Raw genomic sequence first — 15,070 nt, 5'->3', positions numbered from 1 at the left:
TTCGCTTTTATATAGGGTATAAAAAATTCATTTATTTAACCAATACTCGCCGTTTAGATAATAAACATTGTAGAGAATTGTTGTTTTTGTTGTCGTCTTTCCTTTTTTAATCGTGTGTTTATGTTATTTGTTTCCTTTTTCCGGTTTCTGAATTCTCAATATGAATTGTTAATAAGCTATTACTTCTTACCATGTTACCAGTAGCGTGTGTTTTGCTCCAGAGGAGTCAGATGGGAGGAGTTGGTGTGGGTGGGTCGGGTTAAGGAGATAATATGATAAGGTTGGCTACCATATTTGTTTTACTTTTGGCAACACTTCCTCTTTTTTTTGATGCATTTCCATGGCTTTTTATGTTTTCAAAACATTTTCCAAAAAGGTGCAAGAGAATTAAAACAGTTCCCGCAATGTTTATCAATATATCAGGTCGACTGAAAACAAAGTGTCCGTTGTACAATATTTGCAAAGCAACTGAAGGCAGCAGAGGTTCTGGGTTTTGTTTATTTTCTCTTCTAGCCCCCCACCCCCACTGTTTGAGAAGTGCTACTATACATGTATGTGAGCTGTAGCAACCAAAACAGTATTGACCGATGTCTTTAACCTTTTCAACTCCACTACTGCTCTGGAGCAAAAACTTAAGCAACACACTAATATTAAAATGACTGTAACACCTGAACCACAGTGACTATTTACAAAAATAAGGTCCTGCCAAAAAGGACACCTCCCAAAATTTCTTGTGAAAGCATCAGAAACACACATGGTGATAGAGAAGCAGAGCAGAAGGTTTTTGAAATCATTCCACGTAAAGTAAAAATGCTTTTCAGTCCAAAGAACCGCCTGTGGGTTTATCTGCAAGGGTGGAGGACAGAAAGTGTGAATACCTGCCTCACATCCAAACAACATAGCATACAGCCTGTTAACTCTACAGTGTTTTTCTCCATGAAAAATTCCAGGCAGATTTCCAAAACGGACATTTGTACTCCATATTTTTGTAAACACAAGCTCTTTGTGATAACAGTACAACCACAAGTAAGGAAGAGAGGAACTCTGTGCTCACAGAGTTCATGAGGTTAACCCGGCTTCCTGTTACTTGTTTATATGCTTGTTATTGGTTAATATTTAACAGTTTTATCAAACATCCAAACCCATCCACATAAATTGTGAAGTTCAAGCAACATTGATTTTGGAAGAAAGTGCACTGTATTTTAGAAAAGTTTTAGCCTCTATTTTCAGTGTTGTAGTAACCTTTTCATGGGTGAGATAACATGCCAATCATCTTTGAAAACATATTGTGCGGAACAAGTCCTGACACAAAGACAGTTCATCCTCCACCTCCTCTTATAGGGACAGCTCGTTATGCCTGTTTGGCCCAACTATGTCAGAGGATCTATATAAATCACCACATATATACTCCCCTCCACTCATACACATAAATTACCCATCAACAGCTCCAATTGATTTAGCTTCACCTGTCTATTTTGGTGCCTGCCTTCTGGCGACAGATTTTCATGTTATAGATAAAACTGCAGGGCAACAGGTTATGACTGATGTGCTGCCACAGTTAAGACACGCCTGCCAGAGCTTCTCCAACATGTGAGCATCAATGCTATTCATAAACACATCACATGCACCTGTAGGGGAGGGCTGGGAGCAATGGGAAAGTTCCACTCTGAAGTCTGATTCCAAAGGTTGCGTAATGTTGAAACCGCAGTTGTAAACAGAGAGACATGAGCCAAGCTTTCTGTAAACATTCAAACTGAATGTCAAGACTGTTCCTGGACCATCACAACTGCCACCAATAAGGAGTTTACATAGTGTTTCATTAATTAGGGATTGACACAGGATAGTTAGAACCTCTTATTACATTTTATGGATAGAAAACTCTCATTTTTAGGACATTTGTAAGGTATTAAACATATAATATTAAAAAAACAAAACAAATGACAACTGTGTAAATATGAGGAAAATGCTTATAGATGGAAAAAGATGTAAAAATACACCATCCAGATTTCCAAAAGTGTTATGGATTATCTGCATATGTAAAAACAAATACTAAAAAAACTTTTGAGGTTTATTATGGTTCAGGCAAACCAGGTGTGGACAAAATACTTGCAACACCTGATCATACATCATACTGGTGTCACAACACAACACAACACAAAGACTCTGTTCATTTGTCTGTGGTGTTTGCTTCACTTCCATTTTCCATTCATTCATGTTTTCTGTTACATTATATAGTAAGCTGTCCTCATCGTTTTACAAATAAACAAACAAAATGAATGTGGCCTTGTTGCTGTCTGTTATTTAATACTACTGATAACTATGGATGTGAGTATTAACAGTAGTATTAAAGCAGTCGGTGCAGGTCTTTACAGGAGAGTAAGAGTGATCCTACAGAAGAAAACAAAAACACCACAAAGTCCAATGACCTCATTATAAACTCAGCGGTGACTCTGTGTCCCTGTGTAAACCTTCATTTTCATGACTATTTTTGCAGCAGAGGGAGGAAATGTTCTGTTCTGAGTGCTGTTTAAAAAGTGACTGTACAGTAAATTTAAAACCAAAAAGAGTAAACAACAGTTCAAAATGTATGAATAAACAATCCCTCAGGTTATTAGTAATTTCCTGTCCTGTGTATATCTCAAATAGTGATGACTGCTGCTGCCTGGATCTGATGTGATTTCAGGCAGGTTGTAGTGCACACACTTTGATGTCATCTTAGTCCAGACGCAAAAAAATGTCCAGGCTGAAAAAATAAAGTACAACAGCTCATACAAGTTAGAAGTCAAATGTATTTACATAGGCCAAAAAGCACAAACTGCTCTCAAAATGTGACGATACTTAATCCTTAAACCCTATAAAGACACATGAAAGAAGAACATATATTACATATTGAGTCTTTCATTTTATTTATCAGTATATGACAGTAACTCAAACTTTATTTTACAGATGTCACTTCTTGTCTTCTGCAGCCACCTATGCCTCTTCTTGTGGATAGAAGAGTTCAGGGTGTGTTTCTGGGGCAACACAGTCTACTGACCACACTGGTAAGACACTGGAGTGAAGCCTCTCTCCTCTCTGGAACCAGTTAACACGCTTTGCAGATGTGGACAGCTGTAACACAGCAGAGAATCCTGTAAGTGTTTGCACTTTACAAAGAAAAGTAACCTTCCTCGGGGTGGGGGGGGGGGGGGTCATCTCTCAGCTGTGACACTATTTACATCTTCTCTTAGCAACGTCCAACACATGAACATCAGCAGAGGCTCTATTATGGAAACAGAGACATGACATTTGAGGCCCACGTTCATAATGTGATTGCCAAAGAGGGGAAACACACAAAGACATGTCGTGATACTCCAACAAAAATCTATTTATGAGTATCAAAGACTCACCACCTGCTCTACAATAATGGCCAGAAAAGTTATTTTTTTCCTTTGTTTTACACAATATTGCAGTTGTGTTCAGTTTGAATAGCCGTGGATTACAATTACAATAGTGCTCAGAAGTTCTTGGAAATTTTTCAAACCACTCCTGCAGCAAGTTTCTTTTCTTTCTTAATCTGTGTGCTAAGTCAACTTCAAACACTGATTGTTTGTGTTGCAGATCCCACGATGGGAAGATCCCGTCATCACTCATTGTTTATCTGACCTTAGATAATTCCTAGCAACTCCATGTTTTTATCTAAACAAGTGCCCCGTGTGAGGCTCGAACTCACGACCTTCAGATTATGAGACTGACGCGCTGCCTACTGCGCCAACGAGGCTTGTGACATAGTGGGACAAAGGGATTGTTCTTCAAGCCTATGCCCTCTGTTTCCGTTTCCTTTCCTGGGTATATTTAAACTCAGGAAAGGAGGATTGTCTCAAAAAGCATTCTTGGAAATCTCCGGAAGAACAAACTACGCAAGAAAGCCTTTTAAGTGGAGCCAAAGTGGTTCATAACATTCAACAGAGGCATAGTGCCACGGGAAACATACTTACTGAGCCTCTTTTAGGTCCTTGGATACCATCACAGTTTATATGTCTGACTGTATATACAATATCTCAGTTATGTAGCATAACATATGCCGATGTGATGCTCCGACTCACAATCTCCAGATTATGATGCCGCCAATTAACAACACCAATTAAATTCCGGAGAGAATCACTTGGTTTCCTCCAGGCTGGTAACATAATACACAATATATGATTTATTGGAAAAATTACCTACATTAATATCATATGTCAACATGAGCATGTATGATTGTGTGTACATAATCCTTTTAATATTCTAGTTCAACTGAAATTCCTTCATTTTTTAACTGGACATGGTCATACTGGGAGAGTTTGGGATATTGGAGGAAGGTTATATTCACAATGACCTGTCGCAACCCTATTGTTTTAGTCTATACATGTGAACAAAGCGTACAGGCCTGTATGTCTAACAATACACGATTTAGTTGAAACCATCGATGTACTAAAACACCTGCCCCGTGTGAGGCTCGAACTCACGACCTTCAGATTATGAGACTGACGCGCTGCCTACTGCGCCAACGAGGCCCACAAACCAAACACAACTGAGCTTTTTTTTTTTTAGGACGTATGCTTCTATTTACCCTCAAATTCATTTCTTGTGGCACAGTGGCTTTAGCAGTGGACTCAGGAACATTTTTCAGACTTTGTTTCCCACTAGTGTTGCATCATATGAGCTCAAAATGTTTTATAAACCCAAGTATCTTCTAATGTGTCTTTCCTTGGAATAACAATAATTGGAGGAAGGGTTGGGGAGACGCAATATCGTAATGCCGCATATTATTAGACAATTTCTCTTGGGAGGCAGTCATTGTGTTGCACTCAGCTATTCAAACAAAAAGTGACAGAAATACTTGAGTCAATAATGAAAAAGGAGGGCAAGATATAGAAGTTCAATCTTTGGCTCCTTTCTCATCTCTCTAGAGTTTTGAATGGATGTTAATGTCATGTTGTTCATTTTGGAAAGTGAGAGAAATGGAGGAGGCACTTCAACTACCTGACAAGCATATCTGAAGGAGTCTGTAGCAGTCTTTACGTTACATGGCTAGCCAGGGTGTTCCAGTCACAAAGAGCTCATAACGTACTCGTCATTCAACACCACAACATCCCTGCTGGTACACCCTAAAGACTGGTGTAGCAGATGCAGGATTTCATACGACATATCTACTAAAACATGTGCCCCGTGTGAGGCTCGAACTCACGACCTTCAGATTATGAGACTGACGCGCTGCCTACTGCGCCAACGAGGCCTATGATATGCTCCAAATGGGTGGTCTTTCGTGCACAAACACTTCACGTGCTAGGATTTTCCAACATTATCCTCTGTTGTCTCTTTGATTGCTTAATCTACATTGTGCCCCATCACAAATTGGGCTGCACAACCATAGAAAAAGAAAAGGAAGTAACTTAAAATAAGAACCTAAACTAACAGTGGTGCAGGTGGGTGCATGAGTGAGAAAGTGTGTAGGTGTGTTTTATGGTGCAGAATCACCAGCTAAACAGCAACCAAAAACCAAAAGATGTCTCAGAGAGGAGAGTACCAACGAGGCCCAGAGAAAGGGCAGAATTTATCATTTTTCACAGCTTCTGTTTACCCCTAATTCCTTTTCCAATATCATGTCCTTAGTGCAGAAACACAGGAAAACAATTGATAAGCATTCATCTCTTTTCCCTTCTGGTGTAATGTCAGTGAGTCTGAAATGTCTCACAAACCTGACGCACTGCCAATGAGGCCCAGAAATCATACCAAATAGTGGGGTTTTTTTTAGGCTTATGGTTTTGTTTACCCTCAAATCCTTTTCATAATGTAGGGTCTTTGGTTCAGAAAAAATAATTAATCTCTGGTGTCAGCCAGCAGGAAATGTCCTTCTGATGCATCTCTCCTGGAGGAAACCCTTTATGTGGCTGAGCTATCTGGCATCTACCCAAATGCCACCAGCTCTCAACACAAACCATTTAACACCCCAACCACTTTGGTTTCTCACTGTATGTGACAACAGCTTGAACCACAGCTAGAACAAAACATGTGCCCCGTGTGAGGCTCGAACTCACGACCTTCAGATTATGAGACTGACGCGCTGCCTACTGCGCCAACGAGGCCTGTAATATGCTTGAAATGGGTGGTCTTTCGTGCACGGACACTTCATGCGCTAGGATTTACAAAATAGATGTTAGTTCAAGGCTCTACATAGTGTCCTGTTCTGGCAATATTATTTCTCAAGAAGCACAAAGTCGTTCCTTGTCTTTCTCTAGTTTATTCAGTCGTCTGCAGACGGACTCCTTGCTGTCTGAAGCGTGAGATTGCACAGCGAGCCCGAGGCAGAGGAAATAGTCAGATTATATACACAATACATTATCTCGTGAAAGGATGACCTTGTTCTATCATCAGAACAATATAAGCACAATAGGCCCGTCATAATGTGTGTACAATCAGGACAATAGTTAATCAGTAGATTATAACATACATGATGTTCACTCAATGTTCAATGATATTCACTCAATCAGCATTTCATGTAACGTAAGTGGTGTCATGGTCAGCAGATTATGACACACACATACGCCTAATCATATGACATAGTTACTCATTTGATCAGAGAAGATGAATAATAAGAATTCCCATTACAGTCCTTAGCATCAAAACTCAGGCTCACCCCTTTAAGACCAATTCATGTTTTGCACGTTCACATGGGTCTGCGTGATCTAAACTGTACACCAACATAAATGAACTCCTCAGCAGCATTCACAATCAAAACAACCATGTGTAAAACTAGAAGGGGATGTGTTGGCATGTTGTTTAAAGTGCAGGTGAGACTATGAAATATAACCCAACAAGCCTGCTTAGAGTAACAGACTGCGTTTGATCAGAAAAAAACATTACTCAGTAGTTTTGTAATATTCAGACTGGACTTTACAACTCTGGAAAGTTTTCAGGCTCCAACCCTGTGAACTCGTGCACACATGTGAAATATATCTGTATCTGCAGACCTCCAAAAAAATATGTACCGTAAGCACATTAGTGGTTCACATGCAAGTCCACAGCTGTCTTTAGAACACGGAAAGTATGAATTCATGGACGGTTACTCCTTACAGATTGCTGGTCGAATCAAAATTTAAAAGCTTGTTGCATTGGCCGGGAATCGAACCCGGGCCTCCCGCGTGGCAGGCGAGAATTCTACCACTGAACCACCAATGCTTACATACATGATTTTTTTCCCCCCATTCGGTCGTTGGGTATTTTTTTTACATTCTGTTGCATCTGTATAAAGATTCCTTCCAGTGTGGTTTAACTTGGAAATGTCCCACAAACAGTACAGTAGGTCACGCTAACATTTCTTTCTCGGTGGTGGCAGACAGAGTAGTTTGTTGGTGATGGTGACATTAAGCCTCTTTTGTTGGGCACATCCCTCCAATCTCAACATCAGAAAGGTCTAGAGTGAAGGACTTTTACGATCAGAGAAGTACTTTAGTTCAAGCAAACTGATGCATTAAACTCAGGTTGTGAGGATGGGAACAAGCTGCCAAAAAATGTTTCACCATGTTTAGTTCATTTCCTTTCCCATTGCTCTATATCTATAGCACCAATAAGCAAGATGAAAATGAAATAATTCACTGTTATATATTCCTGAAAAAGTTGCATTGGCCACAAATCAAACCCTGGACTCCCTCCAAACTAAACCACCCTAAACCCAGTCAGTCATTCTCTGTGGTAATGCCAAACCACTATGGAAATAATGTACTTTCTGGCCACCGACACTACCATATACACATGAGTAATTTAATTTGTGGCATTCATCAATTTTCTCTTAAGTACCAAAATTTCCGACAGCGACTTCATTTCAATAGTTGTAATAAGTGTCTCTCACTATGACAGCTGCCTCCCTGTCCAGTATCATGTTGTGTTGCAGCTGAAAGTGTAACATCACCTACTGTAGGCTGTTAATATCCTCTCCTCTAATATTTCTGTGACTATCACATGACTGCCTCCGCCGTGTTTTTTTCCAGCATCTAACTTCACATGAAAGCATTCTCTCTTTCTTTCTGTCTCACTGCAGAGCTGCTCAGATTGCACGTTAGCTGGATTCACATTTTCTAATTGTTTTGTGTCTCCTGCTGTCACTGCTAAATTTGTTCTGTGCAGGGCTTGAATTTATGTGGTGTTTTTAATATTTGGGAATATTTTGTTTATTAAACAGAACACAACATGGAGCCTTTTATGGTGATTCTAGGGGAGTGGATTATACTCATGATCACATCTCATGAATGCACAAGGCTGAAACAAGTAATATACCACAGTTCAGGCAGACACGGCTAGGTCTTCTACTTGTGTTCCTCCACTGATACTGAGATCAGATCAGGATATAAGCAGTTGGACCTGTGTGTGGATGAGGTCAGAGCTCCAATCTCTAGCACTGTGGCCTGGGTCCCACCTTATGCTTAAGCCAGGAAACGCCCTTTCATTATGGCGTCTCTCTGCACAGCCAGAATTCAGCGACACAGTGTAGCGCTCCCATCCCGCAATTTCTTTCACCTCCATCCATTCTTTATCTGGAAACCAGAGAGTGACATCATGGTGAGACTGAGGATTAATTACATACCCCCATATCTTCATGGTTGCCCAAAGCCAGATATAGTCTCAGCTGGTGTGGGTAGGCCAAGTGATTTTTGGCACCAGTGGACAATAACACATCTTTGCTTCACCCCTTTACTGCAGGATGTGCAAGCATCAATTAACCTTAAATGGATGGTTACTCCTTACAGATTTCTGCTCCTTTTTTGAGTACACTGAATAAAAAATTAAAAGCTTGTTGCATTGGCCGGGAATCGAACCTGGGCCTCCCGCGCGGCGGCCGGGGATTCTTTAGCTAAACGCCCTAAAACTTTTTCCATTCATTCTCTATGGTAGTGCTAAACCACTACGGATGTAATATATTTTTGGCCACTACAACCCGCTGGCGCTGTTCTCGACTAATCTCGACTACCTCCGTTGTTTCTCGTGAGCTGTCATTCATTCTGCGCTGACATCTGTTGGAGACCAGTCGAGTCCACTGCGAGAATTTAACTTTGAGCTCATTTATCAAAGGTAAGGCACGTTTGTTTTATTGTACATATATTAAAATTTAATACTACAGGATGAGTTTACTGTCATATCACCGCGCTCTTTCAAGCGTAGCGGTGATGTGGTACGATTTGTCTCTGTCAAACGAGTTTTGCGTAATTATGGGCAAAACTATGAATGAACTTACTATTGTTTATATATATATATAATAAACGTGTGTGATATAATGCTATTACATGATATTAACTACAGTAACAGCGCCAGCTAATTCGTCGCCGGTTAGCCCGCTTCTTTTTCTTTCCCCCGGTAAAGTTAATTCAACAAAAAGGCGCTCGTAGTTAAACGCCGCGCAGAATAAACAATGAAACCCGGTGGTTTGACATGATTTGTGTGTAGGCTACTGTTGTTGTTGTTGATGATGGTAAATCGTTTCATCAATAAAGTTATGGGCGCGTCTTGACATGAGCTCAGCGCTATTCCTGTCGTCAGTGCTTTGAAGTTTACTAGGAGATGTACGGTGAAGTTATGCGTCAGTTTATGAATGAACGTACTTTTTTCTTTACATTTCACTTTACATCTGAGTAGTGTCGATGTTGACAGGTCATATAATTGTGTATGCTGCTTGTATGATAACTCGTCTGGTAACTACTGACAAAGCCAACTAGATATATACACACACACACACACACACACACACACACGTTTATTGGTTTGACCTCTTAATTAATACACACTGAAAGAGGTTACACACATACACTGATAGGTGTAGTCTTCGTAGGACCAGTAGTTTTCCACCTCTTCTGTAACTGTTACCCTCCCCCTCCTATTACCCAATTACACACCAACACACATGCACACACACACAACACACACACACACAGGGTCATGACCTGGGTGAATGAAGTTCATCAAAGATCAAAGAGAGATCAAAGAGGATGTACTACAGTAGTTTCTAAAGAACATAATCTGGAGCAGCAATAGCAAAAAAAAAAAAATTGTACATGTCTGGTCACTTAGGAAACATAATTTAATTTTCTGCTAAATGAATGTAGTTTTAACTATTTGCCAATGCCAAAATGGGTAATAAATAAATTAATATATACATCTAATACTGTTTTTTTCTCTTATGTGCCACAGGTCAACATGCACAAGAACTTCAGCTTTTTTCCTGGGAGAATCCGAGTCGTTTTACGCAAGGGACCTCGAGGATACCTCCGTCAGGATCCGACTGATGCAGCTAAGCTGGTGAAAGACAACCCTTCTCTGCAGGACAAGTCTGCACCCTTGAAGGAGGATGTTGTTAAGCAAAATGCTCTCACTGTGGTCCGTCAGAGAGGAGGGGATGTGTCAGACAGGACAGAGGTGCTGGGGGAATACACCCTGCAGTTTGGAAAGTATAAAGGGAAATCCTTCCGGTGGCTTCTGGAGAATGATGTAGGCTACACCATCTACCTCATCAACCACACAGAGAAAGAAGAGGCTGCAGGAGTGGTTACGACTGAGGGACACAGTAAGACCAGCTTGTCGACCTATGTGAGTTATGCCCGTAGCTTTGATGAGATCCGGTCTCTTCTACAGTATGACTCAGAAAAGACCACAGCACGGGCAGCCTCTGAGGATGACCAGCTGGTCGGTTTCGGCTCTCGTGCCAAGAGCACCTGGCGGGAGGTGTGGGAGAGCAGGGCTGATGGCTATGCAGCCTTCATCATGAGGACCAAGTGTTTCTCAGGGACTCAGATGTACAGGCTGCAGCAGTACTTGAGAAAGAAACAGTCATCCTCAGTCTCCTCTGCACCAGTTCTTCCCTCCAGTGCACCTGATGAAGCCATGAGTAGGTTTTTATCAGTATGCACAGCATGTGGTTTTTTCTTTTTCCCTGTATACATTTTTATCAAAGTATATCTTAGCCACAACATATATTCTTGTAACCACATTCATTAAAGTACAATGCAGACATTCTTTTTTTCTATAGCACACTAACACTAAACTTTCTGTCTGTGTCGCAGTGATGGATGATGACGACGAGCTGGAGAAAGCAATGCAGAGCATATCACCCACCAAAGACCTGGTGCAATGTTGTACGTACATTTTTGTTTAATTTTATGCTGACTACATATTCACGATTGATTTGAACGCAGACTGTGCTATTAAATGGAAGTTTGCTATACCATCAGATCTTTTCTTTTTGTTTCCAGCTGCTACTTCGTCATCATCATCATCATCATACTCTGTGCCAGGACAAGCCACAGGAAGGAAAACAGGTTTTGTAAAAGTTCACAAATGATGGGTCGAACCCCGATGAACTTCTGAACAGAACCATGAATTAATCTGTTCATTTTATGTGTTCTCTGTGTTCTGGCCATGTTCAGGCCACGTTCCACTAATGTTATGTTTGCATGCTCCACAACGATGAGGGTAAGTACCAGTTTTTGTTTTCATGCATGTTATTTCAAGTAAGAAAAATCATATTGCATCCCCTGCTTTGGCTAATAATGGCTAAAGAAGGGGGGGTTGGAGTTGTTGTGTCTACTAACACTTGCATGCTTGTTTGTTGAGTCATATTGCTTCTCCCACTTAGGTTAGTGATTATTATCTGATGTATTGCCTGCCATGTAACTAATCAATTTAACTATATGAAGTTATGAGAAGTGGGAATAGCAAATTTATGCCTGTTTGAGTTTCTACTAACACTAACATCTGCTGACACTATCGATGCTGAATATCCTGTTAGTGATTTTTTTTTTCTTTTGTAGTTCCATCTGCTGCATCGTCTGCCCCCCCTCTTGATACAACTACTGAACTGCAGGCATCTCCAGCTTCTGGTAAAACACAGAAACCCAGTCCATGTAAACAAATCATGTGATAATTTGGGTTAAATACGATATTATATGATAATAATTGTTTTGCTTTTGTCGCTCCAGTCACACCAGGAGCTAAGAGGAAGACACCTGTGTCCCTCCCACCACAGTTAGAGTTCTCCTCAAGAGTTCCTCTTGAAGGAGGAGAGGATAGAGGAGGAGAGGACTGAGTCAACTGCAGGTCAGTTTACATTGTAGTATACAGCTGACATTCAACTATGTATCTCTTCAGTGGATAAATAAACTATTATTCTACTCTATGTTTATCCTGTACAAATGCATAATAGAAATATGTTTTTCAGAACCCAGCAGACGTCCTGCTGTCAGTGCTGCAAAGAAGGTCCTGACTTTTGAGGACAGAGGAGAAGATGGTGAGACAGCATGTAGACAAGGCCTCTGTAATCATATGCTGTAATCATTTCAAAGCCATTCACACTAACTATAATGATCTATGTTCTTTTTCTCCTCGTTTCATCCAGTCCCTCCAGCACAGCTCCCCGTGCCTGTTACACTGCTTGGGCCTGAGCAGTACACAGTCACCTGGAGCTGTTCTCGGCAGCAGAGGCTGTGGATGAAGACGGAGCTGCAAGATCTGGGTCTGTGGCCAGGGTCACGCCCAGTACGTAACCCGGGAAACAGCATTTCACTGTGGCGCCTTCCTCCTCAGCCGGAGCTCATTGACACGGTAGCTGACCTCCCATCTCCCAACTTCTTCCAGTTACACCCATTTTTCATCTGGAAGCCCGAGGGTGATATTATGGTCAGGTTAAGGAACAATTACATCCTTCCATGCCTCCATGACTGCCGTCATCCTCGGGTGGTCTCTGCTGGCGTCGGTAGGCCCCGGGTGATCGTTGGCACCAGTGGCCAGTATTACATCTTTTCCTCCCGACTCTGCTGCAAGGCCTGTCGCAGGATTTGGCACGCCGACAGTCCCCGGTGGCTGGAGAAACTACCCAAGCGCTTCACCAACCTCCTGCCTGCCTTTCTCACATACAAGAAGGCCATCTGTAAGTCTGTGATGGATGAGCTGAGGCGCACTGGCAAGTCCCCCACAGACATGGCAAACCAGGTGAACGAGCTTATGCACATCAAGTATGAGCGAGCTCACCTGGCGTACCTGCATGCCATTGAGAGTGAGAGGAATGCTGAGGCGGGAGTGCACGGGCAGAAGACCATGGGATTGTTCCTGAGGAAGGAGGACACACCACAGCCTTTTGGAACTTATGAGGATCCAGATGGCTGGTCTGGGGTCTCTGTGTCAGCCCACTACCTGACTGACTGCCTGCTGGACGAGTACAGACGTCAGGAGCCGTCTATGTCCAAACTCCTCCAGGGAACATTTGGACAGGTCTTCAGGTCTGACCACACCAGGAAAGTGGCACGGAAGGTAACACTGGCATCTGGTGTTATGTCAAGTTACGCCGTGATGAATGAGAACTGGCTCATCACTTCCTGGGTGATGGTTCAGTCTGAGACTGAAAAGGCCTTGGAGCCGATGTACCAGGGACTGCAAAAGAGGTACACTGATGCTGGAGTGGAAAAGGCAGGCTACCACTGGATGGACAGGTGAGAACAGACATGTTCTCTTTTCACTTTATAGAAAACTACAAATGTGATATATGTACAATTAACAGAAATAGTCTCTTGCATTAATCTAAATTGCACTCCATCTTGCTTTCTTGTGTTGTGTTTAGGGACTGCTGTGCTCCGTTTAGGATCCCAGAATCTGCTCTTGGGGAACATCTGCACTGGGACGCCTGGAAGACCACCCCCTCCATTATTGCAGAGGCCACCACTGGACCGCTGGCAAACTCTTGTGCATCACGCTCATTAGGCCTGCAACGGATCATCATTGGTCCGTGATCCGTTCGGACCATCTATTTCGGTTCGGCACACGCATGATACGCGGATTGATTTATGAAAAAAAAAAAAAAAAAAATGTGCGCATGTTCAGTCCACACACAGCTGTAACCATTCCTGCTAGTTCCAGGGACAGAGTTACTTAACACGCTCTGGGTAAAAGTCTGCAACAGTTCCCTTTTCAATAAGCAAACTATGGCTCGTTGTGATTTATTGTCCTCAGTGTACAACATGTAGAACAGTGGGCATGGAAAATAAAAGTAGGCTAGACTTCGGTGACTACTGTAACGATAACTGCTGCCTCTAGTGCTACGTCTGTTTCCTTATACTCGCGCTGCCACACAAACCAGTCGCCTAGGTTAGCCTACCACACAGACGTAACACTAAAAAAAAGACAAAACATGTTTATTTGTCTTGTCTATTTTTTTTTGGCTGATCCGAAAAATGATCCGATCCGTGACTCTGATCCGAGGAACGATCCGAACCGTGAGTTTTTTGATCCGTTGCACCCCTAACGCTCATGCTACAACAGCAACATCGTTGTGAAGCTGGACTTGTTCCACTGCATGAGGCGTTTTACAAGAGAGTGCACATCTGAACATCACCCGCTGTTCAGCACGTTTTGCCAGCTCCTCTCAGCTGCCTTCTCTGTGGTGGACCAAGATGACCTCAAGAAGCTCCGGGCTGCCTATGAGTTCTGTGGCATCCACCCACCCAACCCCACCAAGCAGCACATCCGTGAGCACTGTAGAATGAAAGTGCCCCAGCCCATGGAACTGCTGGACAGAGTGGAGAAAGTGCTGCAACACTTCCACCTGATGACTGACCCCAACAACGTCCCCCTCTTCAAGGCGTCCATGTTGAAGACATGGCGTATTCAGCGCGTCCATGTTCTCCGTGGTTGCCTGAGTGACCCTGAACTCAAAGAGGGCATCATGTACAGATACGGTGGCACCCTGCAGCTCAACCACGTATCTGGGGAAGGTGCAGCAGTCCCCATCTGGATTCCTGTCCGTGGTACATCACAGCAGGAGGGATTTCATTTCCACCAGGCTCACTGGGTCACCGGCACAAAGGTCTCCCCTGAACTGTTTCAGGCCCAAGGCATGACAGGGGTGGCGCGCTGGAACTACCAGCGGCTGGTGGACATGAAACAGCCAGGTGTCATCCTTCCTGCTGTGTTCGATCCAGCACTGATTGCTGAATTGAACTCCACCTCTCAGCACGTGACAGGCCAGCAGAAGTACCCTGCCCTCTGCCTCACTGACAGGGACACTGGTGAGAGG

General features: G+C 42.6%; 5 non-coding genes across 5 annotated transcripts; all 5 read right to left on the bottom strand.

Annotated features, from left to right (window-relative positions):
- Positions 1-3,687: 3,687 nt before the first annotated feature.
- Positions 3,688-3,760, bottom strand: trnam-cau (transfer RNA methionine (anticodon CAU)). Its single transcript has one exon. It is a non-coding gene; the product is annotated as a tRNA-Met (tRNA).
- A 702-nt stretch (positions 3,761-4,462) lies between these two features.
- Positions 4,463-4,535, bottom strand: trnam-cau (transfer RNA methionine (anticodon CAU)). The gene has a single exon. It is a non-coding gene; the product is annotated as a tRNA-Met (tRNA).
- Positions 4,536-5,184: 649 nt separating this feature from the next.
- On the bottom strand, positions 5,185-5,257 carry trnam-cau (transfer RNA methionine (anticodon CAU)). Its single transcript has one exon. It is a non-coding gene; the product is annotated as a tRNA-Met (tRNA).
- Positions 5,258-6,034: 777 nt separating this feature from the next.
- Positions 6,035-6,107, bottom strand: trnam-cau (transfer RNA methionine (anticodon CAU)). The gene has a single exon. It is a non-coding gene; the product is annotated as a tRNA-Met (tRNA).
- Positions 6,108-7,129: 1,022 nt separating this feature from the next.
- trnag-gcc (transfer RNA glycine (anticodon GCC)) lies at positions 7,130-7,200 on the bottom strand. Its single transcript has one exon. It is a non-coding gene; the product is annotated as a tRNA-Gly (tRNA).
- Positions 7,201-15,070: the final 7,870 nt, after the last annotated feature.

The sequence above is a fragment of the Scomber japonicus genome, chromosome 24 (assembly GCF_027409825.1).
Source record: "Scomber japonicus isolate fScoJap1 chromosome 24, fScoJap1.pri, whole genome shotgun sequence".
NCBI classification, from domain to species: Eukaryota; Metazoa; Chordata; class Actinopteri; order Scombriformes; family Scombridae; genus Scomber; species Scomber japonicus.
This window is presented reverse-complemented; position numbering and strand designations above follow the sequence as displayed.